We start from the raw sequence: 27,320 nt of genomic DNA on the forward strand, positions 1-27,320 counted from the left end.
ACATCATCTTCATCACCGTCATCATCGTCATTATCATCATCATCCTCTGCAACGTCCGAGTCCCATTCCTCCTCTTCCTGGCTCTCGCCCCCACTCGCCTCACCCTCCTCAGTCGGAGCTTGTGCCCCATTGGGCATCGAGTACAGCTCGGTGAGGGCCTAGCAGATATCAAGACAAGGATCAGTCGACCAGTCGGCAGGATAAACAGAAATGAATGCGACAAGAACACAGTGGAGAGCAGAGCAAGTGTACCTTGTTTGGATCGTTGTTGTGGTCGAGTGGAGGAATCCTTCTAGCTCCGCGTGGGTTATCCTTGTTTCCGGTAATGGCTACCATCCATCTTTCCAGAGTGACATCGTCGACTGCTTCTGGATGGACTCGAGTCTCGTCTTCAGTCCCACAGTACAACCACATGCAGTGGCTCCGGAACTGAAGGGGCTGGATGCGACGCCTAAGGAAGACCTCCAGGAGATCCATGCCCGTCACTCCCTCCCGAACCAACTGCACCACGCGCTCCATCAACATCTTCACGTCAGCTTTCTCCTCCGGAATCAACTTCAGAGAGGAGGGCTTGTTCACTCGGTCCATGGTAAACTGTGGGAGTCCACTCGACTGCCCCGGCGTCGACTGGTCCTGGCAGTAGAACCAGGTCGACTGCCAGCCTCTGACTGACTCGGGAAAGGTCATGGGCGGGAAGGTGCTCTTATTCCTCACCTGGATCCCCAGACCCCCACACATTTGGACGACTCGGGTTCTCTCATCACCTGGGCTCGCCTTCTTCACGGTCTGAGAGCGACACGTGAATATATGCTTGAACAAACCCCAGTGCGGTCGACAGCCCAGGAAACCCTCACACATGGACACGAACGCGGCAAGATAGGCGATAGAGTTTGGGGTAAAGTGGTGGAGCTGCGCTCCAAAGAAATTCAAGAAGCCACGGAAGAAAATACTCGGCGGCAAGGAAAATCCACGATCAACATGGGTGGCCAAGAGCACACACTCACCCTCTTCTGGCTGGGGCTGCCACTCCTTCCCCGGAAGCCTCGCAGCTCCATGAGGGATCAAGCCCTCGTTGGCCATGTCGAGGAGATCTTTCTCTGTGATGGTCGACTGGATCCAGTCCCCTTGGACCCAGCCCTTTGGCAGGCGTGATCTGGACGAAGACCCGCCGCGGCTGGTAGATCTCCCCTTCGCCTTCTCCGACGCCGACGCCTTCTTCGCACGTTCCAGTGCCGCCGTCTTCTCCTTGGCCATGGTTGCCGGCGAGATGCGCGAGGGGAAGTAGTGCGGGGGCGAGAGCGAGCGCGCTGGACGGGGACGAAGGGAGCAGAGAGAGAGAGAAAGCTGAGGCACAGTACAAAAATCCTCGCCGGGCGCATTTATAAGGTCTCTTCCGAGTGGATGACAGGTGGGCCCGGTCAATCTAATCATATCCAGGAACAGTTATGCAGACGGGATACATGGCAAAGAAAGCGGCGCGGAGATCGAGGCGTTTATGTCCCGTCCCATCCGAACGCCGCGGTCCGCTCCGCTTCGCGCGCGTCCCCAAATTTCGCATCCCGCGGAATCCGCGAACGGCAGATCGGTCTGTCAGACGCGGGGTTTCCCGCGATCCGTCGCTCGGAGATCGTCGAAGCCCGAAAGATCACTCGACGAAAGAAGAGAATGGATCGAGTCGACTGAAGGCAAGTTGCTCACTATCGACGAAGAGATTCTTTGGTCCAGAACAACGCACGACCAGTGTGCAAAGGTTAATCGGAAACAACATCAACTCCTTCCTCACTCGAAGCCTCAATCCATTCAGGGGCTAATGATGGGGTCATGTACCTAGGGTAGGGTCATGGACCTGATCTAAGTACCTTGCCCAAGGACACCCTTAGAAGAGGTCGCCTTCCAGTCGACCAACAAGGGACTCACTCGACTGACTTGAAGGACTCGACCATGAAGACTCACTCGACCACCAGGAGGTCAAGAGGCACTCTGCACTGCAACGGCCTGTAATTAAGTAGGCTTTATGATAGTAAAGACACTTTATGTGGGGCGTTACCAGTAACGCCCCAGACTTAACTCACCTTAAACCCTCTCCTACGTGGGCTGGCTGGGGTCCTGGCGCACTCTATATAAGCCACCCCCCTCCACAGGTAGAGGGGTTCGGCACCTTGTAACTCATATACTCATAATCCACTCGACCGCCTCCGGGCTCCGAGACGTAGGGCTATTACTTCTTCCGAGAAGGGCCTGAACTCGTACATCCCTTGTGTTTACAACCTCTCCATAGCTAGGACCTTGCCTCTCCATACTTACCCCCCCCCATTCTACTGTCAGGCTTAGAACCACGACAGCTAGCTTTCGGCTTCACCCAGTCTGAGGTCCAAACTCGGATGACCCGGTCGTGATCGTAGAGGTGCTTCCTTTACTCCCTAGCCGAACAATCGGGAACGTAGCTTGCGGAACACTTAACTTAATATGGTGCATATTGTGGCATAATACGCGAACAAGAAACGAAGACGTACAAGTATAATCATATGCAAGGGGAAATGCTTCAAAAAGGAAGCCCCCAAGTAAACGAGGTATTTGATTTGTGTGTCACAAACAAAGTTATGACAAGGAATTTTTTCACAAACAATTTTTTGCCAAAAAAGTATAATGTTTGGTCAAACCGAACAAAATTTAAAACTGAAAAAATTTTAGCATAAAAGCGACTTAGCTGGTTAATGTGCTCGGTGTTGATGACGCGATTCGGGCTTGTGGCGGGACAAAGACGCCCATTGATCTGTGACAGATCCGACAAGGTTCGCATTCCTCGGCATGGCCGAGGTCCCAGCCCCCAAGCCCGAGGTGTCCGAGCAAGGAGTTCGGCGCTCCGGAGTAGTGACCACGTAACGCAGTCAAAATCGATTACCTGCACACATAAAACAGTGCGGTCCAGAAAATAATATATAATCCTTGCATAATTGCTTTAGGCAAAAATAATTTATTTAAAGAGATGTCGCCTGGCGCCGAAGCCAATATCGATGCAGGGCGTCGGCGTGACGTAGTGAAGGCGTGACAAAGCTTGAATTTGCAGGGCGGTCCGGGCTCTAGATGTGGCGTTCACCAAACTATGGACGGGAAACAGACCAAACCATCACGCAACCATCGTTAATGCAACCATTATTTGATAGACCTGTATACATATGATGGAACAAACCAAAGTAATAATGACTCAGGAAAAATAAACCCAAGTGAGAAAAAATTACTAGGATTAATAGCACCCGGTTTGTCTGTTGTAGCTATATGAAGGAAGGTTACTCCCAAAATTGGGACTCGATCCGCACACCCATTGCCTGATGGATGATGAAGCGATGGCATGGCGATGCTGGCAAAGGTTGGCTCGCCGAGGCAAACCCCGTGGTGCAGCTAATATGATGAAGCTAGCTGGCTGGTGACGCTGAAGTCTTCGAGGTGAGTTGATGAAGAGATGGCAAAGCCCCCGGTCTAGAGAGGAGATGGAGCAGGTCGGTGAGAAGATGTTGCAGCTGTCATGTCAGCCGAGGTGTTGAAGTAGTTCGGCGTGATGGACATCGGCTCGATGAAGCAACAGTTCGGCCATGCCGATGCAGGTCGCAACTTGTGACGTGGTCAATGCTGGCTTGATGAAGTGACCGTCCGGCGATGCCGGTGTGCCCGCTCTGTGTAATTCGAGGGGCGGCGATATTGGTGATGATTAATCCTTCGCGATGCCGAACTATTGTTCGGCTTGCCGAGATGATAATCTGAAGTAGTTGAGTTCGGCTCAACAAAGCGACGATGTGTCTAGCGCAGGTCGGCCGCCATGGAGCAATGTTGTCGGGCTGGTTTGACACCGGCGCGATGGTGAAGATTATATTGGAAAAATATTTTTAATATCAGTGGGATGTGTTTGAGAATAAAACACAATACCCTAAAAAAACTTCAAAAAGGATGTCCGAAATCCCGTTCATAAAGAAGATGAACTCGGGTCGGATTCGTTCTCGCGCAGAAAACATATCCGAATAGTGATGCACTAATCGGAAGGTTCTCGGAGTTTGGACGGTCGGATCGAGCTGAAATTTTGACAGGTAGTAAATATATGAATTCCGCAGCCGATCAACGGTTGGATCTTCCAAAGGACATCTGAGCTAGAAGTTGGACACCATGCTCCAAACTCGTACAGATTTGATAGGTCTCCGGTATATCGTAGAATGCTAGAGATTCCTCCATCAGAACTCGACGAATTTTTCCAGGGTTGTTGTAGACTCAATTCCGCACAATTCCACCGAAGCAATCGGTAAAACGACACTCAAGGAGGCGGTGGCGGCGGATAGAATTTCGCTGCCCAGAAAAACAGCACGGTCGTTCGAGGGCAATGTTGACATTGAGCCCCAAGCTCCATGGATGATTCCTCCATGATCTTGATAAAGATCGGAGTCGTTGTTGATGAAGGCCCTCGTCCGAGCATGACGATCGTAGGTAGGGCGCAGTCCTCGGTCTAGCCAATGTGACCAGTCTAGCCGGTGACGAAGAAGCCGACATCGCAGTTGATCTGCCGTCGAGCCATTGATCCTTTGCCGATCACACAGCGGAACTCTCAATGAAATCACCAATGTCGGTGTCAAAACCGACAGATCTCGGGTAGGGGGTCTCAAGCTGTGTGTCTTAGGACCGATGATAACATGAACACGAGATTTTACCCAGCTTCGGGCTCTCTTGATGAGATAATACCCTACATGCTGCTTGATTGACTTTAATGAGTATAGGGGTTACAAGAGTTGATGTACCTCGAGATCATATGTTGTGGTCTAAACCCTAGAGGTATGATGAGTAATGTCATAATGATCTATCGACTAGCATGGCCCTGGTTTATGTAATGCACAAGAGGCCTAGGATAACAAGAGTCCTAGCCGAATACGCTAGTGGGGGGGGAGTCCTTGTCTTGATCACCAAGTATTGTGGAATCTTCCTTGTATGCGGCAGCTATCCGAACTGGCCCATGAGTATACGGCCATGGGGGTCCTCGGCCCAATCCAACTGACCGGGAGATGACGTGATGAGTACCCTCTGGTCCAGGACACCGTCAGTGGGAGGGATCCGTTTTTAGATTTTTTTTGAGTTTTGTTAGGGTTTGTGTCCTACTCAGGAAGCCGAGACGGCGGCTACTCCCTGAAGATGGAATAAAGGTCTCCCCGCCTAGCCCTCGTTCCGGTGATGCGGCTAGCATCGTCGGTGGGCGTGTGGAGGTGTGTCTCCGGCGGATCTGTCTTTGTAGATCTGCTGCTCGGGTCTGTTCGTCGTTCGTCTGTGTTCCCATGTCTTCATGTTGGATCCTTCAGATCTACACTCTTCATCGGCGTCGGTTGCTGTTCTGGTGCGTTGGTTCTATGGGGCCTTAGCACGACGACTTCCCGACTGTCTACTACAACAAGGTTTGTCCGGCTCCGGCGATGGAGGGGCGATGACAGCGGCGCGCCTTCGGCTCGCTTCAGTGCTTGTAGTCGTCGCTAGGTAGTTTATTGATCTGAATGTAATTTTTATTATTTCTAGGGTTCGTTGTACTAGCATGATTAAAGATGAATAGATTGAAAGTTTTTCTCGAATAAAGAGGAGAGAGATGATGACTTGTATCTTTCCAATGTATTTTTTACTCCACTCTATAATTTATGATAAAAAATTTATATATACAATTTTCACCGGGCGGAAGGAGTAGCCGTCAACCACGTCCAAATTGTAACACATTTTATACCGATTCAAAAAAACGCATGTCACTATAGCTTTACCTTCCTGGAAAAATACCAGTAGAGTTGTGCATCACACCTGTCAGATTCCATTATGCAAGTATGAAGCCAATCTACCCTTGTTCATCCAATCTTCATGATCTATATCATGTTTCCTCGAATTAACCATGTGCGACGGCCTTTCTGAAGATGTTGTTACGAAGAAGCGACTTAGACATATGTAGCCTTTTCATGTCTTGTTGTGATTAGTTATTCATCTGATATAATCCCCCTAAAAATTGAGGACATAATTAACCTTTTCATATCTTGTCCTCATATAATCCTGATTATTGATGACTTTGATCTTATTATCTTACATTAAGTTCAATAATATTATGATTGTGCGTGTCCACGAATGCAGTGACCATGAGGTTCAACCTTTCTTTTCTTTTTTGTGGGATTCAGAAAAAAAAAGGTATCATAGTAGTGCAATGTTGAAGGAGTGTTGTGAATTCAGCGTAGCTCATATGGCTAGGTTCCTTGCGGTGGAACTAGTCCACTAGGATTCAAGTACCAGACCTGGCAATGACGATGGCATAAATTCAATGTTTTCAACTATGCCCGGAGAGAGCGCGTTTCCGTCGATCTTAAAATATTATGCATGCTCACGAAGACGATCGTAAAGGGGTAGCTCGTGTGTATGTGCGTTTATAATAAAGATCAATGAATCATGAATGGGAGCTGTTCGTACTGGGCTAATAAAACAGCAGTGCTACCATAGGACGTGTGGTACGACCTGTCGCGAGGAGGCAGCGATCGACAGTGATTAGACCAAACCAGGCCGTAGCAGTTGGGAAACAGTCGGCATCATCTTCTCTGTCCCTCTCAACGAGGCCATGTAGTAAAACTTCTCCACGTCGTCCTGTTTCTGCCACACATGCCTGCATTGCCTCCTGCATGCTGAAGCGTGGATCGTCACGACTGACGAGGCCATAAAATTCGATGGACGGCATCGCTCGGTGGCAAAATTTCGTGTTTTAACCCTTTTTTCAAACAAATTCAGGATTTGACCCCGTTTGAAATATTTTTGAGATTTGACCCTTTTTCCTACCGCCAGAGCTCCTGGCGGTAGGGTTACACAGCCACCCTGGCGGTAGGAAACTTATCCACGTCAGCGCGCGGAGACGGCGCCGTCCCCCCTCCGTCGCACCCTACCGCCAGGGGCCCGGGCGGTAGACTGTGTAACCCTACCGCCGGATCCCCTGGCGGTAGGGTCCGGGCAGTTATTTCGCCCGAGACCCCCGCGCCCCTTCCCTTCTTCCCACCCCTCCCCTCCCCCAAGTCGGCAGTTCATCCATTTTCTCCCCCAAGTCGCGCCCCTCTCTCCCTCTCTCATCTCCTCCACTCTCCCCCTCCGATCTTCACCGTTTCTTTACCGTTTTGGCGGATCGAGATGGCCCCGAAGAAAGAAACGTAAGCTCCTCCGATCCCTCCAATTAGTTTTTGCAAACTTGCTTCCGATTCGACACATTATTTGCTTGAAATCCCTCATGTTTTTTAACTTAGATTGGATTTTTTTCACCTAAGATTGATTGTAATTGTAGTTCTTAGTTCTTTAGTAACTAGTGGTATTGGATATGAACTCTAATCAATAGTTCATATATTAGTGTGAAGATGAACCCTAGTTCATAATTTATTTTGTTAAAAAATTATGATGTAATGTTGATATGAGGATGAACCCTAGTTTGATGATGCATGTTGATATGATGATATGATCTAGTGTGAAGCTGAACCCTAGTTTGATGATTCATATTGATATGATGATATGAAGATGTTGTTTGGAAAAAAATATTTAAAAATATGAAGCTATGATGTATGTTGGAGGATTTTTTTTATATGATGCATGTTGATATGATTTGATCCATCATCTGTAGTACATGTTGTTAGAGAAATATGCTTAAAATTTTATTTTGATATGATGCATGTCGATATGATTTGAGTTCATCTTTTGCTTATGTATGCTTCATGCTTATGGTGCTTTTGTTTATGAAATTTTATTAAGGCGGCCACCTCTTGCGGACAACATCGGCCCACGGTACTGCATGCTGGACTGGGCATTCGACAAGGGTCATCGTGCCCGTTTCATAGAGAACGGAGAGGTAAGTTATATGAATGAAATTTTGATCCAAGTTTTCGGATTGACGAAAATAATTTCCTAACTTTTTGCGTTCAATTTTTGACAGACGCTCCAGCCACTACGCATGAGGGGTCACGGGGTTCATGGGCATATGGACTACGACGAGCGCTACGCGCCGTTCTTCAAGAGAGCCCGGCTGTTGGGTTTCGTGTTGCAGTTCAAGCGTCAGCCGCCGACGCTTGTCCACGCAGCTCTGACAACGTTGATTGACCGGTGGCGACCGGAGACCCATTCTTTTCATCTGCCATGCGGGGAGATGACGGTGACCCTCGAGGACTGGGAGATGATTACTGCCATGCCGATCGAGGGTCATGCACTCACCGGTCGAGTGGAGAGGACCAACTGGCAGGAGAGGGTCACCACCCTCATCGGCGACTGCCCCGGTGCCAAGAGTAACCATACATCCGGTGTGCCGTTGATCTGGCTCTCGGAGCACCGGAAGACATGCCCCGAAGGCGTAGATGAGGCGACTATGGAGTGGTATGCGCGGGCCTACCTATGGTATCTTCTCACGGAGGTCGTGTTTCCAGACAGCTCAGGAAACTCTGCCAACTTGTTGTATCTGTTCTTCCTAGCCGACTGGGATGCAGGGTACAGTTGGGGGACAGCATCTCTCGCCTACCTATACCGTTCGGTAAGAGAGTGTCTAATTGCGTACCTACCTACGAAAGTGTGTCCATGACATTTTCTTATATCTGATCCTCATTTGATGTTTTGCAGCTTGACGACGCAACGCTGAGGACGGGAGACAAGTCCAATATGGGTGGCTTTGTCTGGGCCTTCTCCATTTGGATGTGGGAGCGGCTGCCGGTGGGGCGTCCGGAGAAGTTGCGAAGACGCCCATGGGAAGACTATGGCGAAGAAGGCGACGAGACTCGAAACCCCACCATAGCTTACGAGTGGGACGTTGTCAAACTCTACACGGGCCTAAACAAGACTTCGTACAAGACCTACACCAATGAGTTGGACGCTTTGACGCATACGCAGGTATATGAACTCGCCCAACACCTTTCTCTTTGATTCCACTATTGACCAAGAGTGCGAACTTACCAAGGTATATGTAATAGGTAATCTGGTGCCCGTATCGACAAGAACGAGAGTGGGACTTTGATCTGAACGTGATGTGCGATGCGGACCGTGGTCTCTGGCGGTGCATCGTGCCCATGATCTGTGTGTACGCCGTCGAGTGGCATTTGCCACAACGCGTGGCCACGCAGTTTGGGATTTATCAGCATACCCCACCGGGCCAGCCCACCGATACCGGCGGCCACGTGCTCCACCTGTGAGCTCTTTGTTCTCCATGAGATTATCATGTTTCCTGTTGCTTATGATGATCTCATTGCGCTTATGATGATTCTTGTTGCTTATGCCTTGCAGGATGAGCCGGCAGAAGAATCAGTCGATCACAGACTGGGGAGAGGAGCATAAGACTCATGTGACGGAGTGGAACCGACGGAGGTACCGTAAAGACGTGGAGAGGAGAGTGACTAACTGGGATGATTACCTGGCCCGACACATGAGGTGGTACGATGATGGCCAGAAGCACCGTCTTCATCTCAGGCCTCGATGGACGGCGGAAGACATCGCGGAGCTGGAGTGGGCTGACCCCGATGAACAGGCATACCAGACCGGCATCAAAGACATGCACAGTGGATTTAGGGAGTTTGCACCCCTCATCAACAGAGTGGTAAGTTTGAACCGACGGTCGTATTTAAAATATTTTATTCGTCATCGTGACTGACTTATGCCGTTGCAGTCCGGTGAGCTGAACAGATGCATCTTTGAAGCCTCAGATGCACTAGGTGATCTTCCCGGGAGCGTACAATCAGAGACCAGAGTCAGGGGGACGATGAAGGTACAATTTCAGCCTCCACGGAACAGATGCATCTTGTTCACTTGTAGTCAGTCGATCTGATACTTATTATGACCTTGCTTCATTGTGAGTGCAGAAGTTCGTGCAGCATTGTCGCAAGCTCGTAGGGCTGCTTGGGTGTGCTCGAGCTGGGTCAGTTGAAGCTTATCAGCCTGTAGCCACACAGGGTCTCATCGCCTCATCGAGCCATGCTCCCTCGTCGTCCAGGTTGGTTGGGGAGGAGGAGGAAGAGGATGAGGATGAGGAGGCCACACATGAAGAAGAGGAGGAGGAGGAGGAGGAGGAGGATGAGAGCAACGGGGAGGAGGAGTACGATGAAGATTATGGACCTCCACCAACTCAAACATCTCAGGCATCTCAGCTGCCGAAGAGGAATCCGAAGAAGAAGGATTTGCTGAGTCCGGACCCTTTCCAGAGACCGGTTCCTCGCCGGCCCAAGAGACTCGTTCAAAGAGTAACGAGGACCGTACCTCCAAGAGGGGAAGGAGCAAGTGATTATGCTCTTCGATACTTGGCTCTTTTAGTTTGGTTGAACTTGTCTAGTGGTTGCGAAACTATATGGAACTATGTGTTTGCTATTTGTGGATCTATGTGTTTGAAATGTTCTATGCAGTTCAAGTTATCTTAATATGGATCTACGTGATGCCCAAATTTAATTGTTTAAAATCTATGATATTGCTGTCATATTTGTGAAACTTGCTGTGATATTGAATATGAAAACAAGCGACCAAATGAACTTGAAAAAACAAAACAGAGGACCCTACCGCCAGGCAACCTGGCGGTAGGGTTACACAACCTACCGCCATGTGTCCTGGCGGTAGGGTTACACAGCCTACCGCCAGGGACCCTGGCGGTAGGAAACTTATCCACGTCAGCGCGCGGAGACGGCGCCGTCCCCCCTCCGTCGCACCCTACCGCCAGGGGCCCGGGCGGTAGACTGTGTAACCCTACCGCCGGATCCCCTGGCGGTAGGGGCCGGGCAGTTATTTCGCCCGAGACCCCCGCGCCCCTTCCCTTCTTCCCACCCCTCCCCTCCCCCAAGTCGGCAGTTCATCCATTTTCGCCCCCAAGTCGCGCCCCTCTCTCCCTCTCTCATCTCCTCCACTCTCCCCCTCCGATCTTCACCGTTTCTTTACCGTTTTGGCGGATCGAGATGGCCTCGAAGAGAGAAACGTAAACTCCTTCGATCCCTCCAATTAGTTTCTGCAAACTTGCTTCCGATTCGACACATTATTTGCTTGAAATCCCTCATGTTTTTTAACTTAGATTGGATTTTTTTTCACCTAAGATTGATTGTAATTGTAGTTCTTAGTTCTTTAGTAACTAGTGGTATTGGATATGAACTCTAATCAATAGTTCATATATTAGTGTGAAGATGAACCCTAGTTCATAATTTATTTTGTTAAAAAAATTATGATGTAATGTTGATATGAGGATGAACCCTAGTTTGATGATGCATGTTGATATGATGATATGATCTAGTGTGAAGCTGAACCCTAGTTTGATGATTCATATTGATATGATGATATTAAGATGTTGTTTGGAAAAAAATATTTAAAAATATGAAGCTATGATGTATGTTGGAGGATTTTTTTTATATGATGCATGTTGATATGATTTGATCCATCATGTGTAGTAGATGTTGTTAGAGAAATATGCTTAAAATTTTAATTTGATATGATGCATGTCGATATGATTTGAGTTCATCTTTTGCTTATGTATGCTTCATGCTTATGGTGCTTTTGTTTATGAAATTTTATTAAGGCGGCCACCTCTTGCGGACAACATCGGCCCACGGTACTGCATGCTGGACTGGGCATTCGACAAGGGTCATCGTGCCCGTTTCATAGAGAACGGAGAGGTAATTTATATGAATGAAATTTTGATCCAAGTTTTCGGATTGACGAAAATAATTTCCTAACTTTTGGCGTTCAATTTTTGACAGATGCTCCAGCCACTACGCATGAGGGGTCACGGGGTTCATGGGCATATGGACTACGACGAGCGCTACGCGCTATTCTTCAAGAGAGCCCGGCTGTTGGGTTTCGTGTTGCAGTTCAAGCGTCAGCCGCCGACGCTTGTCCACGCAGCTCTGACAGCGTTGACTGACCGGTGGCGACCGGAGACCCATTCTTTTCATCTGCCATGCGGGGAGATGACGGTGACCCTCGAGGACTGGGAGATGATTACTGCCATGCCGATCGAGGGTCATGCACTCACCGGTCGAGTGGAGAGGACCAACTGGCAGGAGAGGGTCACCACCCTCATCGGCGACTGCCCCGGTGCCAAGAGTAACCGTACATCCGGTGTGCCGTTGATCTGGCTCTCGGAGCACCGGAAGACATGCCCCGAAGGCGTAGACGAGGCGACTATGGAGTGGTATGCGCGGGCCTACCTATGGTATCTTCTCACGGAGGTCGTGTTTCCAGACAGATCCGGAAACTCTGCCAACTGGTTGTATCTGTTCTTCCTAGCCGACTGGGATGCAGGGTATAGTTGGGGGACTGCATCTCTCGCCTACCTATATCGTTCGGTAAGAGAGTGTCTAATTATGTACCTACCTACGAAAGTGTGTCCATGACATTTTCTTATATCTGATCCTCATTTGATGTTTTGCAGCTTGACGACGCAACGCTGAGGACGGGAGACAAGTCCAATATGGGTGGCTTTGTCTGGGCCTTCTCCATTTGGATGTGGGAGCGGCTGCCGGTGGGGCGTCTGGAGAAGTTGCGAAGACGCCCATGGGAAGACTATGGCGAAGAAGGCGACGAGACTCGAAACCCCACCATAGCTTACGAGTGGGACGTTGTCAAACTCTCACGGGCCTAAACAAGACTTCGTACAAGACCTACACCAATGAGTTGGACGCTTTGACGCATACGCAGGTATATGAACTCGCCCAACACCTTTCTCTTTGATTCCACTATTGACCAAGAGTGCGAACTTAGCAAGGTATATGTAATAGGTAATCTGGTGCCCGTATCGACAAGAACGAGAGTGGGACTTTGATCTGAACGTGATGTGCGATGCGGACCGTGGTCTCTGGCGGTGCATCGTGCCCATGATCTGTGTGTACGCCGTCGAGTGGCATTTGCCACAACGCGTGGCCACGCAGTTTGGGATTTATCAGCATACCCCACCGGGCCAGCCCACCGATACCGGCGGCCACGCGCTCCACCTGTGAGCTCTTTGTTCTCCGTGAGATTATCATGTTTCATGTTGCTTATGATGATCTCATTGCGCTTATGATGATTCTTGTTGCTTATGCCTTGCAGGATGAGCCGGCAGAAGAATCAGTCGATCACAGACTGGGGAGAGGAGTATAAGACTCATGTGACGGAGTGGAACCGACGGAGGTACCGTAAAGACGTGGAGAGGAGAGTGACTAACTGGGATGATTACCTGGGCTGACACATGAGGTGGTACGATGATGGCCAGAAGCATCGTCTTTGTCTCAGGCCTCGATGGACGGCGGAAGACATCGCGGAGCTGGAGTGGGCTGACCCCGATGAACAGGCATACCAGACCGACATCAAAGACATGCACAGTGGATTTAGGGAGTTTGCACCCCTCATCAACAGAGTGGTAAGTTTGAACCGACGGTCGTATTTAAAATATTTTATTCGTCATCGTGACTGACTTATGCCGTTGCAGTCCGGTGAGCTGAACAGATGCATCTTTGAAGCCTCAGATGCACTAGGTGATCTTCCCGGGAGCGTACAATCAGAGACCAGAGTCAGGGGGACGATGAAGGTACAATTTCAGCCTCCTCGGAACAGATGCATCTTGTTCACTTGCAGTCAGTCGATCTGATACTTATTATGACCTTGCTTCATTGTGAGTGCAGAAGTTCGTGCAGCGTTGTCGCAAACTCGTAGGGCTGCTTGGGTGTGCTGGTGCTGGGTCAGTTGAAGCTTATCAGCCTGTAGCCACACAGGGTCTCATCGCCTCATCGAGCCATGCTCCCTCGTCGTCCAGGTTGGTTGGGGAGGAGGAGGAGGAAGAGGATGAGGATGAGGAGGCCACACATGAAGAGGAGGAGGAGGAGGAGGAGGAGGAGGATGAGAGCAACGGGGAGGAGGAGTACGATGAAGATTATGGACCTCCACCAACTCAAACATCTCAGGCATCTCAGCTGCCGAAGAGGAATCCGAAGAAGAAGGATTTGCTGAGTCCGGACCCTTTCCAGAGACCGGTTCCTCGCCGGCCCAAGAAGAAGACCGAAGAGACTCGTTCAAAGAGTAACGAGGACCGTACCTCCAAGAGGGGAAGGAGCAAGTGATTATGCTCTTCGATACTTGGCTCTTTTAGTTTGGTTGAACTTGTCTAGTGGTTGCGAAACTATATGGAACTATGTGTTTGCTATTTGTGGATCTATGTGTTTGAAATGTTCTATGCACTTCAAGTTATCTTAATATGGATCTACGTGATGCCCAAATTTAATTGTTTAAAATCTATGATATTGCTGTCATATTTGTGAAACTTGCTGTGATATTGAATTTGAAAACAAGCGACCAAATGAACTTGAAAAAACAAAACAGAGGACCCTACCGCCAGGCAACCTGGCGGTAGGGTTACACAACCTACCGCCATGTGTCCTGGCGGTAGGGTGGACCTACCGCCAGGGCAGTAGCATATTTCATTACAGAATGCCTGGTTGGCAATAACCCTGCCACACCTTACCGCCAGGGTCGCTGGCGGTAGGGTTAGACAGCCTACCGCCATGTTTCCTGGACGTAAGGTACTTATCCACGTCAGTGCGTGGTGACGGCCGCCGTCCCCCTTCGTCACACCCTACCGCCAGATACTCTGGCGGTAGGCTATGTAACCCTACCGCCAGGAGCACTGGCGGTAGCGAAAGGGTCAAATCTCGAAAATATTTCAAAGTGGGGTCAGATCCTGAATTTGTTTGAAAAAAGGGTCAAAACACGAAATTTGGCCTCGCTCGGTGAGTAGTTGGCGTACAACCATGGTGACAGTGAGCAAGGCTTGATTCTGACAAGCCGACGCTGACGCTCCAGTCCATAAGCTAGTATTACGAGCTAACGGAGCTATTAGCAGCGATGCTTAGTCACTGTCACACGAGCTTGGCGTGGTAGACTTGCAGCAACAAATAGTTGTAATGTTTCGTGGGCAGGTCGGCTCGGAGATCACACGTCTCAGCACAGACGTATTAGATCTTACGTCCTCGCTCTATTCACTTTTATTAGACGTTTAGATAATTCGGCATTCAAAATAGTTCAATGTCAGCTGTCCAAAAGGTCTTATAAGAAAGAACGGAGGGAGTAGAATCTGCTGGCCGGTGATGCGATCAAGCGACAGCGATGCGATGATCGATCATTGGACGGCCATGCTGGCATTGCACTGCAATTCAAAGCTTATTTGTAAAATACTCCCTTTGTAAGATAATATAAGAGCAATTAGATAACTAAAATAGCGAGCTAAACGTTTTTATATTAGTTTACGGAGGAAGTACTCGTTTGTAAATTGCAGGAGAGTAGGAGACGGCGTACCTCCTCTGCTGATTGATACCCTGATTGGATCACAACCAACGACCTTTCGCCACGAAGCCTCCCTAGTCCGGCGAGTCGATACAGAAGAGTGGTTCAGAAGAGAAAAGTAAGAGGCCCTAAGCCCTAAGGGATTTTTAGGGATTTTTACCAGATGGGCTGTGCTTGGGCTTGAAAAGTAGGCTCGGTGGTACGGCCTGGGAGGGCCTGGTCCTCAGTTTTTTGCCGTGTGCTTTTTTAGGCCCGGACCATGCCCAGGTATATGTGGACGTACCAAAGTTGGCTACTAAAAACCAGTATTGTGAATAAATTCAATGTTTACAACAATGTTCGTCCTAGGAGAGAAGACGTCTCCATCACCCATTTTAAAATATCATGCATGATCGATATCTCGAAGATGGTGTGTGCTCGGAGATGTTTCGACACGCTTCGAGGAGCCGCTGCGGCGCGGTGGTCGGTGTGGTTCGCCGCCGATCTAAAAGCAGTGGCGAGGCCCAAGTACCACCGTGGCGTGGTGGTCTTGCACCCGCACACCTCGACGGTGTACATGGTTGACGAGCGCAGTTGCACGGTGGACACGCGGTCGGGAGGCGGGTTCATTTTGACCCCGGGGGCCACGGTCGCGTTTCCTTCCCACGTCGCGCGCATCGATGAGGACATCACCGGCGGGGGGAGTGCATCGGGAGACGGCGAGGGAGGAATTGCGGCTGGTGGGGGAATAGTTAAGGCAGAGGGAGGATTTAGATCGAAATCAGTTCCCCACCCCACCCTCCCCTTCCTGCTTGCCCCATCTCCCTCCCTGTCCACTCAAGCGCGCGGCGGAGATGGTGGAGATCAGCGAGGAGAAGATGCGCAGGTTCGCGGGCAGGGATGCACGCATGCGGATCCGCCTGAGAGAAATCGGGGCGTGGTACTTGAGCAAAAGCGAGATGTACGCGAAGGCAGAGGCGATCGTGGAGAATCTGACGGAGGCGGAAGAGAGATCTTTGTTCGGGCGCGGAGGACGCAAGCACCCGCTGCAGGTGCTGCTGTGGGCGGCGGATCAGGCGGATTCGCCAGTGAGGGCGGTGGCGAGGAAGTGGGTGGCCTTCACCATCTTCGCGACCGCAGACCTCGCCCCCGCCATGAGGGAATCGGCGCTTCGCCCTCGGGAGGGAGTCCTGGCCCTTACTTCTCCGAGGACAGCCATGGCTCCGATCGAGATTCACGAGGACCCGGTGGATCAGGTGCCGCAGGAGACGACGGGGGTGTGGCGTTGCTCTGTTCGCCTCGCCGCGAATACGTCAACCTCGGAGGCTCCAGTGCCTCGCCGTTCAGCACGCCTCGCCGGAAACAGAGTCTGAATTCCTCACTAGCTGGCAACTGCTTCCGGGTGCTAGCTAGCGAGGATTCAGACGATGTTCCTGACGAGGATTCCGACAGTTCAGGTATGATTCATCGTGCTCCTTCTAGATACCTAGCTCATACCTGCGATGATGGGGATAGTTAGGGGGGTATTGATATTCAACGTCGAATTAGACGTGTTAATCGTAGATTGAGAAAAAGAATGGATGATTATGTCCAGAGTCTTCTGCTTAGAGATGGAAAAAGTAGGAATGAAGAACAGGAAGGAATAACACAGAGTGAGTTGACCCATATTGACTCACCCAATTGGGGGGAATTTCATAAACAAAATATTGATATGGCGCTAATCAGGGTTAGGGATAAGATACCCAAGGTTTGGGATCTACCTAGATTCCCTGAATATCTGTCAGATATTGGTAGCATCTGCGAGGCTGTTGAGATTGATAGCAATAAAGCTATTGAGAGTGACTTATTTGGATATGTTAATTCTCTGCCTGATAGTGAAATGAAAATAGATACCATTCCAGTAAATGTCATGCTGGAAGAAACTATGGCAGAGTTTCAAGCTTGCTTTGCTCAATGTGGATCAGGAGATAGGGAAGGGCAGGCAAAAGTGGGGGCCGGTGTGGGGGGAGAGAAAGTGGATCAGATGGGCTTTGGACGAACGTGGCCCAGTAATGGAGGGAACAAAAAAAGCCCAGGTACTGACAGGGGAGATGGGGCCTATATATAGGAGGGATCACACCCTTCATCCCTGATCCCGATTTCCTCCACCTTCCAAACCCTAGAGAGACCTTGGCGGCGACCAGTGAAGAAGAAGAGGTGGTGAAAAGAAGATTACTCTGGGGAGAAGAAGAAGACATGGATGGCAGGCAGGAGAGTTGGAGGCCAAGGCCTGAAAGAGGAAACTATCAAGGAGGGAGAGGTAATTTCCGTGGCCGATCTGAGCATTTTGGGAGAGGATTTGGCAGACAGGATGAGAGAGAGTTGGATGGATATGGTTGGAGGAACAAAGAGGGGGTTTCAGAGGAGGATCTGGGACAAATAGCAGTGGCTCTGGTGGGGATGGAAATTCTGCTGGAAGTGGTAGAGAAGGAGACAACAAGTTTGGCAGATTTGCTTCTGAAAGAGGGGGCAATCAACAGGAAAGATATCATGTTAGGGGGAATGAAAGCAGACAGGAGAGTGGATCTGGAGTTAGTGCAAATTTGGGGATTCAGGGGGGGCAGTTCAATTGGCAGGTGGCTTCCCTGTGATGAACAACATTAATTTTCCTCAGCTTGTGCTAGTGGGGATGGGGCTTGGACAGTTTGGTTTCGTGCCTCAGGAACAAATGGCACAGCAGTATCAATTCCTCCTGTCCAACATGCCAAAACAAGAGACTTTATATCAGCAAGTTAGTGCTAGAATGGAGGGCCCCAAGAAAACAGCCAAGAAGAAGGAGAATGGAAACCCTAAAGAACTTTTTTATGTGAAGTGTAAGGAACAGGGACATGTGAAGAGTGATTGCAAGAATAAGGTTTTTTGTGTGGTTTGCCAAAGACCATCTCACAATACTGACGAATGCACCATTCTAAAATAGCCTAAGCCAGTTGCTAAATATGTGGGATATGGAGCCAGGGGTTTGGGGTGTCTTTTGGTGCAGAACATCAAGGAAATTGTAGCCACTTAGCACATTAATCCTATGGCCTTGGTAACTGTGTATGAGGGACAGCTGAGTGACACCACAGTGGCCTATGGTTTCAGCAAGATGTTTGACTGGGGGTGGTCATGGAGAGCCAAATTTTAGAGTACCACAACTTTTCTCATGAGATTCCCTAGTAAAGCCAAATTGGTGGAGCTGAAAAACTTTGGTAAATTCACTTTGCTGGGCACTGGGGCTATGGTTGAGGTTGATTTCTGGAGTCCAGATGACAAGGCAAAAGGGAAACTACATTCAATTTGGATCAAGATGTGGGGGGTTCCTGACAACCTGAGACATTACTTGGGAGTTTGTGAAATTGGTTCAGCTTTGGGACCAGTGGTTGAAGTAGATGTGAAACATATTCACTCTAGGGAGGAAATCAGAGTTAAAGTGGGAGTGAGGGACCTGCACAAGGTTCCTGCTTGCATAGAAATCAGTATCAAGGACTTGTTGTTATATGATATAGGTTTTGAGTTTGATTCTGTTGCTGAACAAGGATGGTACAAGTTTGAGGAAGGAAATAAAAGGAAAATCTTTGATTATCTGGACCTAGAGAGTTCTGATGCACAGAAGGAGAATGAGATATAGAAAAAAACAGACAATCTGAATCTGCAAAGTCATTAGTTAGTCTGGGGAGTTTGGGGCTAAAACAATATGAGCATGTGATTTCGAAAGCAGGTGAAATGCCTCAGAAGAATGAGTTGATCAAGGATAAGGTAGGGGCAGGGACTGTTGGAGAAGGGCAAAGAGAAGAAGAAAGCCTAAAAGCTAGATTACAGAAAGCAGAAGAGCTGGCAGCAAGGCAGACTGCTCAGCTTATGTTGGAGGAAAAAAAGAGAAAAGAAATGGACATTATTAGGAAAACACTGGAAAGGGAAGTTAAGAGGCAGCATGAACTTTTGCAACTAAATATGAAAGCTAGTGAAGAAGTGAGAGGGTCACGGTCAGGGGAAAAACGGGTAGGGAGTGAAGATGAAAAAGAGAATTCTGGAGAAGAAGCAGCAGCAGAAGACAAAATAGAGGGGGAGGAGGGGATGACAGAGTTGGAACTAATGGAACAGGTAGTGGGCCTAGGATATATGGAGCCTGTGGATTACACTGCAGTCAGGAAACTGAATCTTTTGAGACCAAAATCAAAAAGGCTGGTATAGGGGAGCTGGAATCCCAGGAAGAGGAAGAGTTGAGAAGATGCACTAGATTGAAAGGCAAAGAAGTCAAAAAAATTACTGATCTGTCTAGAGAGAGAGTTGCACAAAAGAACAATTATGGTGAGTACACTCCTTCTGATATCATTTCTAGGCCTAATAACATTTTACAGCAGATTGCTGAGGGGGTTGGGGTTAGTCTAGGATCTAAACCTGACATTGTCAATCACAATTTGGAATTGATCAAAATGGCTGAACAGGCAAGGATTGATATGTGGTTGACTGATTATAATAACAAACAGAAGCAAAACTCTATGCCTGAGGAACATAACTTTATTGATACTGGAGAACATTCTCTATTAGATCTACTAGAAGATGAGGAGAATGAAGAAGAGGATGAAGAGAATGAGGATTGGGAGTTAGTGAAAGAACTTTTCTCATCAAAAAAGAGAAGAAAAGAGGCAAAACTACCAGAGGTTCTGGAGTTAAAATTAGCTCTGTTGTCAAAAATCTAGAAGCCTCAGATAGGAAGAAAAAGAAAAAAAATGAGGGGTATTTTTTGGAATATGAGAGGGTTTGGGGGTGATATTAAAAAAAGATTTTTGAGGGAGATGATCATGGATATGAGAGTTGACTTTTTGGTTCTACAGGAGACCATGAGACAACAATTTTCTAGAAGTGATTTACAGCAAGTTTGTGTAGGAAGGGACTTCCATTGGCATTTCACCCCAGCTAGGGGGAAATCTGGTGGACTTATATTGGGGGTGAATTATACCACACTAGATATAATTTCTCAAGATGAGGGAGATTATCATATTAAAATGACAGTCCAAGATATTGAAAAAAGGTTCATTTGGGACCTAGTAGTGATATATGGAGATGCACAACCAGAGAGGAAAGCTTTATTCCTGGCTGAGCTATCCAGAGTTTTTCAAAGTTCTGTTAATCCCATTTTGATTGGAGGGGACTTCAATATTATTAGAAAAGCTAGTGAGAAAAATAAGCCAGGCTCCCCTGGACATTGGAGCTTCCTTTTCAATGCCATTCTGGAACAGGCTGGAGTGAGAGAGTTGGATTTGAATGGCAGAAAATTTACTTGGGGCAACAGTATGCAGAATCCCACTTTTGAGAAATTAGATAGCATCCTCTATAGTACTGAATGGGAAGAGGTATACCCCTTAACCCAAATAATAGCTCTAACTAGGGAGAAGTCAGATCACACTCCTTTGTATTTAGATTCTGGTGATTTCCAAAAAACAGAACCAATCTTCAGGTTCGAAAATGCATGGTTTATGAGGGATGGGATTGATGAAATTGTACAGAAAGTCTGGAATGATCCTACCATTAAGGGGGACAACATAGACAGATTGTTGGGGGAATTTAGAATGTTAAGACCCAAACTTAAAGGGTGGAATAGAAATATGAATGCTTGGTATGTTGAGTTAAAGAAAGATATCCTACTTAAATTAGATATTATTGATAAGAACTGTGAGATTAATGGCCTTACAGCTGCTGATAGAAAAGAACAGATTGCTTTGAGAGCCCAGCTTGACAGATTGCTTAAACAAGAAGAGGCTAAATGGAAACAGAGAGCCAAAATTGATGAGCTGCTAGAGGGAGATAGCAATACTAAATTCTTTCATGCCAAAGCGAATGGAAGACTTAGGAGGAATAGAATTTCTAGGTTAGAACAAGATGAGAGGGTGGTAGAAGGAGATAAGAGCTTGATGGAGTATATCACTACTTTCTATAAAAATTTATTTGGTCCACCAGATAATTCTTCTGTTTCTCTAAATATTGATAATCCTATTAGGATCCCATTGGAATATGCTAATATTTTAGTGGAGGATTTTTCTTTGGAAGAAATTAAAAAGGTTGTCTTTAAAATGGCACACAATAAATCTCCTGGGCCAGATGGTTTCACTGCTGAATTTTACCAACACTATTGGGAGCTGGTGAAATTTGATCTAAAAGCTTTATTAGATGACTTTGCCAATAGGAAAATTGACATTAGTAGACTAAGTTATGGGATTATAACCCTGGTCCCAAAAGGTATTGGTGCTAATCAAATTCAGAAGTTCAGGCCTATCTGTTTACTAAATGTATGCTTTAAAATTATCACCAAGGTCTTGATGAACAGACTTAATTTGGTAGCTGCTAAGGTCATCTCCCCTGTTCAAACTGCCTTTGTTAAAGGCAGATATATCATGGAGGGGGTTCTGATCTTACACGAGGCTCTGAATAGCATTAAAAAAATAAACAAAGTGCTATACTTCTGAAAATTGATTTTGAAAAGGCTTATGATAAAATCAAATGGTCCTTCCTTTTCCAAATGATCAAACTAAAAGGATTTCCAGACAAATGGATTGACTGGGTTATGGAAACAGTTAGAGGAGGGAAAGTTTGTGCCAAAGTTATTGAAAATTTGGGGAAATACTTTTGCTCTTATAAGGGCCTGAGACAAGGTGATTCTTTATCCCCTTTAAACTTTGATCTGGCTGTTGATGCCCTAGCAATTATGTTAAATAAAGCCAGGGAGAATGGATTGGTCAAGGGGGTTTTGAGTGACTACACAACAAATGGGGTTAATATGTTACAATATCCAGATGACACTATATTTTTGCTGCAAGATGATATGGATAGTGCACACAACTTGAAATACATCCTATGTTTGTTTGAACAAATGTCTGGGTTGAAGATTAATTTTCATAAAAGTGAACTTTTCCTATTTGGTGAAGCAATTGATAAGAAAGATGAATATCCTAAAATATTTACATGCCCAGTGGGTGCTTTACCCATGAAATACTTAGGGTTGCCCATTAATAAAAATAGGGTCAGAAATAAGCATTGGAAGCCTCCAGAGACTAAGATGGAAAAAAATGTGAAACTTGGCAAGGTAGACTACTAGCTAGTGCAGGGAGAGTTACTTTGATCCAATCAGCCCTTACAGGCATACCATACTTCATGATGTCCTTTTATGGGCTCCCAGTGGGGGTCGAGAAGTGTATGGATTTTTTTAGGGCTAGATTATTATGGCAAGAAGATGATCAGAAGAGAAAATACCATCTGGTGAAGTGGTCTGAGGTGTGCAGGCCAAAAGACATGGGGGGTTTGGGGATACAAAATTTGGCCTGTATGAACAAGGCTTTGCTATGTAAGTGGTGGTGGAAAATTTATACAACTGAGGGATTGTGGCAAGATATAGTTCTTGAAAAATATGTTAAGAATAGAAGTATGGGTAATGTTCAGGCCAAACAGGGAGATTCCCAGTTCTGGAGGGAAATATTAAAACATAGAGACCATTTTGTCTCCTTGTGTAAGTTTAAAATTGGAGATGGAAAAAGAGCTCGATTCTGGGAGGATTGGTGGATTGGCAATGCTCCATTAAGCAAGAATTTCCCTAGGTTGTATGATCTATGCTTCGATAAAAAGAAAACAGTTAAAGAAGTTCTTGACAACGGACTAGATAATGTCCAGTTTAGAAGAACTTTATTAGGAGATGCAAGAGAATTGTGGGGGCATGTTAAAGAAGCCTGTAGTGTGGTGATATTGAATGAAGATAGAGATGAGATAAAATGGACCCTCAATAAAAAGGGAGTCTATATTGTTAAGTCCTTTTATAGACACCTGATTGAAAACGGTGTCAAATATCCACATTTATATATGTGGAAGATCAAGATGCCACCTAGAATCAAGGTTTTCATGTGGTTAACCCTTAGGAAAAGTATTCTCACAAAAGATAATTTGATTCGTAGGGGGTGGAAGGGAGATGATAAATGCCCTTTTTGTGGGCAAAAAGAGAACATAAATCATCTTTTTCTGACTTGTTCGGTTGCTAGATTGTTGTGGAACATTTTAAAGTGTGCTTTCAATCTTAGAGATATTCCAGATATGTTAGATGCTGTTATGAAACCTTGGGTAAATACTTTTGGTAAAGATGAAAAAAGGCTGGTCATGATAGGAGTATCGGCGATTTGTTGGACTATTTGGAAACTCAGAAATAGTGTGATATTTGACAACAATAGGGTGAATGATCCTTGTGTTCCTGTTACTCTGTTTCTTAAAAACCTAAATGATTGGAATATTTTGCAGACAAATCCCGCAAGAAGTAAGCTGATGGAGGCTGGAGTGAAGCTAGTGAGTGAGGTGGCAGAAGAAATCTTCAAAGCAGCTTATGGGTGGCGCCTGAAGACTGGGAGGATCGAAGGGTGACTGAAGCCCTCCCTGCTGCGATGGAGAAATCTTGCTCCTGCCATTTCATTCTGGCTTTGCTTCGTTTTGCTGATGTTCAGACTCAGTGGATGATCCTGTAATAATGCTTATGCTAAAAACCGGTAGTTTCTCTCTGTAGTCTCTGTTCTTATAACAGAGTTGTTGCCGCTCTGGGGCTGGATTCTCCAGAATCTAGACCTCGGACCACTCTTGTAGATTCTCTCCATTGTCTTTGGGGCTTCGGGGAGGAGAAGGGATGGCTTCTCCTTCCTCCACAATTTGGCAGTAGATTGATTTGCTAGGAGAGTGGAATATCGTGTTGAGGGGAGTGTTATTCCTTTTTCTTTTTCTGTAGCAAGACTTGGTGATTTCTGTTAATGAAAATCAGAGAGAATGCTCTCTTTTATCAAAAAAAGATATCTCGAAGATGGTCATAAAGATAGCTCGTGTGTATGTGTGTTTATAAAGATCAATGAATGTGAGCATCAGTGCTCGCACTCGGCTAAAAAACCAACAGTGCGACCATAAGGCGTGTGGTACGACCTGTCGCGAGGAGGCAGCGATCGACGACAGTGATTCGCTCGTTGCTGTAAATAAACTACAGCGCAAACATGGCCCAAACCAGGCCGTAGCAGTTGGGAGAACAGTCGGCATCATCTCCTCGGTCCCTATCGACGAGGCCATGTACTTCATTTGTTTCAAATTAATCGTCGCTGAAATAGATGTATCTAGAACTAAAATACATGTAGATACATCCATAACTGCGACAAGTAATTCGAAACGAAGGGAGTAGTAAAACTTCTCCACGTCGTCCTGCTCGGCTGCTCCTGCCACACATGCATGCATGCCTCCTGTCACGCTGAAGCGTGGATCGTCACGACCGACAACGCCATAAAATTCGATGGACGGCATCGCTCCGTGAGTAGTTGGCGTACAACCACGATGACGGTGAGCAAGGCTTGATTATGACAAGCCAAAGCTCCAGTCCATAAGCTAGTAGTACGAGCCAACGGATCAGTTAGCAGCGATGCGTTGTCGCAGTCACACGAGCTCGGCGTGGTAGACTTGCAGCAAAAAAATAGTCGTTAGGTTTCGTGGGCAGGTCGGCTTGGAGATCACACGTCTCAGCAACGGACGTATTAGATCTTACGTCCTCCCTCTATTCACTTTCATTAGACGTTTGATAATTCAGTGCTTAAAACAATTCAATGTCAGCTGTCCAAAAGGTCTTATAAGAAAGAACGGAGCGAGTAGAATCTGCTGGCCGGTGATGCGACCAGGCGACAGCGATGCGATGATCGATCATTGGACGGCCATGCTGGCATTGCACTGCAATTCAAAGCTTATTTGTAAAGTACTCCCTCTGTAAGATAATATAAGAGCAATTAAATAACTAAAATAGCAATCTTAATGCTTTTATATTAGTTTACGGAGGGAGTACTCGTTTGTAAATTGCAGGAGAGTAGGAGACGGCGTACCTCCTCTGCTGATTGATACCCTGATTGGATCACAACCAACGACCTTTCGCCACGAAGCCTCCCTAGTCCGGCGAGTCGATACAGAAGAGTGGTTCAGAAGAGAAAAGTGTGCTACTCCCTCTGTTCGGAATTACTTGTCTCGAAAATGGATGTATCTAGAACTAAAATACGTCTAGATACATCCATTTTCGCAACAAGTAATTCCGAACGGCGGGAGTACCTTTTTGGAGTTTCGTTGTCGGCTTTAGTGTAAGCTCTACTAGGTATCGGTCATGAATCGTGACAGCCCATTGAGAAACTAATCACATGCAAGCGACAGCTAATTGCTCCGTGAATTCACGATCTTGTTATTAGATCAGGATCAATGACCTCTGCAGCCACGAAATGATAGTACTATTGGCCACCTAGAACTTGTCCTGACCACCAAAAGGGGTGTCTAGCAGGGACAATCACGGGTCCTCCTATGGTCCATTTTACCCCGTATATAAGATTTGTGTCTCAAGTTAAACTCCGTAAAGTTTAATCATATTTATGTAAAGAAAATTAATATCAACAACACTAAAGTAATACATTGTGAAAATTAAGCTCATGAAGAATCAAATGGAAATGATATTAATTTCGTATTGTGAATGTTGATTTTTTATAAAGTTGGTCAAACCATACGAAGTTTGACTTCATGTGGAGTAAAAAGGGACATGATGATCTTGGTTGACTAAAGCATCTCCAACAATGCTCAACAGGTCCAGACATGATGATCCGGTCATTTTTAGGCTATTCATTTTGGGCTGGATCGGTCCCATGTTCAAAATTCCCCAGTCGGCCTTAAACCGAAGGGCGTTTTTTGGGAGTTCGGACATCCGCCACATCGCATGTGACAATCAAACTTTCACCATCTCTCGCACCATCACCACATTAACACTGTTTCAGCGGCTAGCCACCTACTAGCGTTGAAGCCGAACCGGCCGACGCGTCGTCCAAGAAGCCTACTTCGGCTTTTAAATCGGCCGGCTTCCCCCTCGATCCCAAAACCCCATCCACCCACTTCACCCTCTCCCACATCCTCAAAAACCACAACTCCATCGGCCAACGCAATTGGGCAAGAAGATGATGGAGGCGGAGAAGGAGTGCCAGATACCAGTCGTGGTGGCCGCTTGGCCCAGCATCCACCGCGCTAGGATGATGGTCCGAGGGAGAGCCAGATCCAAACCATCTCGTCGCTTGGCCCGTGTTTGTCCATCGCTTCTCGTCCGCCGTGAAGGGGGAGTTGGTCAACGATGACAATATCAATTGGGCCAAGCTCGCAGCAAAGGGCTGAACGGAGGAGAAGCTGCCCCCGTCCACTCCATGCGCGGCGACGAACGACGAATTCCAGTAGCACCTCTAGGCCGTGTTGCGGAACTCATTAGTCGACCGGCGCCCAATGTCGTAATACCCTCTACGCAACACAGTGTCTAGATTGGAACTCGCATGAAGTCGTCGTCCCCATCGCCTCGCCGATGTTTTGGCCTTGATTTGTTATGACTTGGTTCTACCATTGTTGTCCATATAAGGTAGTAATATGTTTATTGCATTTTTTTGTTGGGGAACGTAGCAGAAATTCAAAATTTTCCTACGTGTCACCAAGATCTATCATGGAGAAACCAGCAACGAGGGGAAGGAGAGTGCATCTACATACCCTTGTAGATCGCTAAGCGGAAGCGTTCAAGAGAACAGGGTTGAAGGAGTCGTACTCGCCGTGATCCAAATCACCGGAGATCCTAGTGCCGAACGGACGGCACCTCCGCGTTCAACACACGTACAGCCCGGTGACGTCTCCCATGCCTTGATCCAGCAAGGAGAGAGGGAGAGGTTGAGGAAGACTCCGTCCAGTAGCAGCACAACGGCGTGGTGGTGATGGAGCGTGGCAATTCTGCAGGGCTTCGCCAAGCACCACGGGAGAGGAGGAGTACTTGGGAGAGGGGGAGGGCTGCGCCAGAACTTGTGGTGCGGCTGCCCTCCCACCCCCCACATATATATAGGGGCAAAGGAGAGTGGGGCCGGCCCCCTCAGATCCAATCTGAGGAGGGGGCGGCGGCCAGGGGGTTTGCCTTGCCCCCCAAGGCAAGGGGGCGCCCCCCTTTAGGGTTTCCCCCAAGCCCTAGGCGCCTTGGGCCTTGGTTGGGGGGC

At 47.4% G+C, this 27,320-nt stretch overlaps 1 pseudogene; it reads left to right on the forward strand.

Moving 5' to 3' along the window:
• Positions 1-8,164: 8,164 nt before the first annotated feature.
• Positions 8,165-16,634, forward strand: LOC123157559 (uncharacterized; annotated as a pseudogene).
• The last annotated feature ends 10,686 nt before the right edge of the window (positions 16,635-27,320 follow it).

This window comes from Triticum aestivum, chromosome 7B (assembly GCF_018294505.1).
Source record: "Triticum aestivum cultivar Chinese Spring chromosome 7B, IWGSC CS RefSeq v2.1, whole genome shotgun sequence".
Classification (NCBI taxonomy): domain Eukaryota; kingdom Viridiplantae; phylum Streptophyta; class Magnoliopsida; order Poales; family Poaceae; genus Triticum; species Triticum aestivum.